The sequence below is a fragment of the Arachis hypogaea genome, chromosome 1, assembly GCF_003086295.3.
Source record: "Arachis hypogaea cultivar Tifrunner chromosome 1, arahy.Tifrunner.gnm2.J5K5, whole genome shotgun sequence".
In the NCBI taxonomy this organism is placed as follows: Eukaryota; Viridiplantae; Streptophyta; class Magnoliopsida; order Fabales; family Fabaceae; genus Arachis; species Arachis hypogaea.
In genome coordinates, this window is record NC_092036.1 from 64,699,804 (window position 1) to 64,703,434 (window position 3,631).

General features: G+C 37.8%; 1 non-coding gene across 1 annotated transcript; it reads right to left on the reverse strand.

Annotated features, from left to right (window-relative positions):
• Nucleotides 1–3,140: 3,140 nt before the first annotated feature.
• On the reverse strand, nucleotides 3,141–3,247 carry LOC112714327 (small nucleolar RNA R71). The gene has a single exon (XR_003159209.1). It is a non-coding gene; the product is annotated as a small nucleolar RNA R71 (small nucleolar RNA).
• Between the last annotated feature and the right edge of the window lie 384 nt (nucleotides 3,248–3,631).

Genomic DNA, 3,631 nt, shown 5'->3' on the forward strand with positions numbered 1-3,631 from the left:
GTTTTGAAGATTGACTTCTTAACTCTTTTTGGGATGGAAATTCACTTCTTCAACCCATTTCAATCTCTTAAAGAAAAACAACAATCTTGATAACTTCGCTAGTTTCCTTCAAATAGTACTTTGCCATGCTTGGTTTCTGGCCAACTGTGCATGCAAACACTTGTGATATTATTGGAAGTGCTAGATTAGAAACTGAACGAGCAATGATTTCAAACACGTCTTCATCTGATCAATCATTCCCAATGCACAATAGAAAATCTGGTGATTTACCCTCACTCCTCAGGCTTGAGATTAGATTCTCCACAACTATACCCATGCTCACACCTACACCTTAGATTAAAAAATAGCACAACCATTATTTAACAAATAACCCCATCATGCATCAAAACAGAGTTCAAATACCAAAACTGCAATAAACCTTTATCGTTGTGTACCTGAGGTTTCATTTCAACTATGTGTTGCCCCATTTTAACAACAACAGGCTCATTGGTCAGCACATTCTCAAGGTGATCAAGAAGCTCTTTGGCTTCGCATGATCCAAAATAAGGATCGGCTTCTTGATGGTGCCAAACAATTGCACTCTCCTTGTGTTCATTGAAAGAACCATCTGTTTCCTGTGTAATGTGCCGTTACAAGTTTTGCCATCTTCTTCCAGTTAAAATAAGTTGTCAACCCACATGTCTCCCAAGGAGTATCCCTCCTCAACATGTCACACAATCCACACACCAAATTAGACAAATAATAACAAAATAAAAACATAACAAATTGGTCCAATGTCATTGGGGTAGAATTTATAACCCAAACTAACCGGCAAGTGCATCGGGTCATACCAAGTAGTACATCAAGTGAATAAGGGTCGATCCCACGAGGATTGATGGATTAAGCAACAATGGTTAAGTGATTTATGATGCTTGAGCATCTTTCTTATCTTTTCCTAGTGAATTTGCATTTAAATTGTTAAGTTTAATCAAGAATTAATCATCTTTTAGCCACTATAGATGCTACTTTGAGTCTCGTGCGATTTTGTTTATTTTAGGCAGCATTTGGCTGGATTTGATATTGAGGAAGCTTGCACAAATGGAAGGAGCTCAAGAATTAAAGGAGAGGACAGCAAGGAGCGACGCGCGCGCGTACTTGACGTGTGCACGTGATTTGGAGCTTTCTATGGTGATGCGTATGCGTACCTGACGCGTGCGCGTGATTTGGAGATTTGTGCAGCGACGCGTATGTGTACCTGACGCATACGCGTGACACGCAAAGAAGACTATCGACCCGTACGCGTGACTGATGCGTACGCGTGACATGCGCCACGTGCAGAAAATGCTGGGGGCGATTTTTGGGCCCCATTTTGGCACTAAAGTAAGGCACAGCTCTCTGCCAAGTTAGGCGCGGATCTAGTGAAGCCAAATGGTCCCCATGTTACAAGGTGCGGATTATTTAATTGATTCTGATTTAAATTTAAATTTTAAAATAGGAAAATATATTATTTTAATTTTAGGAATTAGATTTTAAATTAATTAGGATTAGATATAAAAGATAATGGGATTCCACATTCTGCACTTTTACAATTTACCTGAATCCTTATTTTCTCTCTGAACCATGAGCAACTAAACCTCCACTGTTAAAGTTAGAAGCTCTGTCTATTGTATGGATTGATACTATTATTTTTCTATTTTAATTCATGTTTTGACTTATATTTCAAGAATTGTTTTCGTTCTTTATCTTATGAATTTGGGTGGAACGGATGTATGACCCTCTTTCTAATTGAGTTCTTTTATAACTTGTAAACGCTTTTTAATTGAACAACAGCTTGAAAATAATTTCTCATAAATTCTAATTATCTGGGTTTAACGGAATACGTGACATATAATCCTCTTATTTTTAGGTAATTAGGATTTTTGTGGCATATAAACTGGAATTTGAACTTCACCTTCTAATTGGAATTAATTGACCAAGGAATTGGCGGTTGATGAATTTTAGAGAAGACTAGGAAGGTCTAAAGAATTAGGGTCTAGTCACAAAAAGTTTGCCATGAATTAAATCTTGCATGATTAAAATAGTTAGTAAGAAAAGTCAATCCGGAAAATAGATAACTCTGAAACCTTAACTGCCTTCTTTATATTGTCTTCTCAATTCAATTTATTGCTTGCTTTAAGATATTCTTAATTACTATTTAATGCAATTGAACACTCAAAACCATTTTCTGCTCGCCTAACTAAGCCAATCACCCAATCATTGTTGCTTAATCCATCAATTCTCATGGGATCGACCCTCACTCACCTGAGGTATTACTTGGTACGACCCGATGCACTTGCCGGTTAGTTTGTGGGTAGATATTCTGCACCAAGTTTTTGGCGCCGTTGCCGGAGATTGATAGTGATTAACAACTATTAGTTGTTTGATTATTTAGATTAGGCATTTTAGTTTTAATTTTAATTAAATTTTGTTAAAGTATTTTCGGAAAAAAAAAATTTATTAGCACTGATATTTTTCTTAATTTCTGAAATTAAGTTTGGTGTTTCCTAGTTTAGGTTACCTCATTGGTAATTCTCTGCACTCTGACATAGAGAGTTACATCTTTTCTTGTCTTCTGTTTGTTTATGCACAGGAACAGAGACAAAGAACATCTCTTAGACTTTGATCCTGAACCTGAGAGAACTTTTAGGCGGCGGTTGCAACAAGCAAGACTTTACAAGGCTGCAGAATCCACTATGGATCCTAACAATATTGATAATGCCAATGTGTTAAATCCGAATGGGAATGAGCAATAAAGGAGAGTACTTGGCTCTTACTCTACTCCTACTGCAGATCTTTATGGGAAAAGCATTGTGGTACCTCTTATAACTGCGAACAACTTTGAGTTGAAGCCACAACTGGTCACCCTGGTGTAATAAAACTGCCAGTATCATGGTCTTCCCTACGAAGACCCAAATTAGTTTATTTCTAGTTTTCTACAGATTTGTGATACCGTGAAAACAAATGGAGTGAACCCATAGGTGTACAAACTCATGCTCTTCCCATTTGCTCTGAGGGATAAAGCAAAGCTATGGCTAGATTCCCAACCCAAAGAGAGTCTGGATACTTGGGACAAGGTTGTTACTGAGTTTCTTACTAAATTTTTCCCACCAAAGAAGCTGACTAAGCTTAGGGTGGAAGTTCAGACTTTCAGGCAGATGGATGGTGAAACTCTTTATGAAGCTTGGGAGAGATATAAGCTACTGTCTAGGCAATGCCCTCCGGACAGGTTCTCCAAATGGACCCAACTAGATATCTTTTATGAAGGTTTGGGTGAAATGTCCAAGATGTACTTAGATAATTCTACTAGTGGTTCACTGCACAAGAAGAAGACACCGGAGGAGACTATTGAGCTTATTGAATTGGTTGCTAGCAACCAATATTTATACTCATCTAACAGGAATCCAGAGAACTCTGAGGCTCCTCAGAAGAAGGGTGTTATGGAAGTAGAAAATCTTAATGCTATTCTTGCTCAGAACAAGCTTATGTCTCGGCAAATAAGTCTACTCACTCAACAGATGGGTGGCATGCAAGTCTCAGCTATCAACACCCAAAATCCACCTCAAGAGTTCCCTTATGATATGACAGGTAATTTTGTGCAAAATGATAATTATGA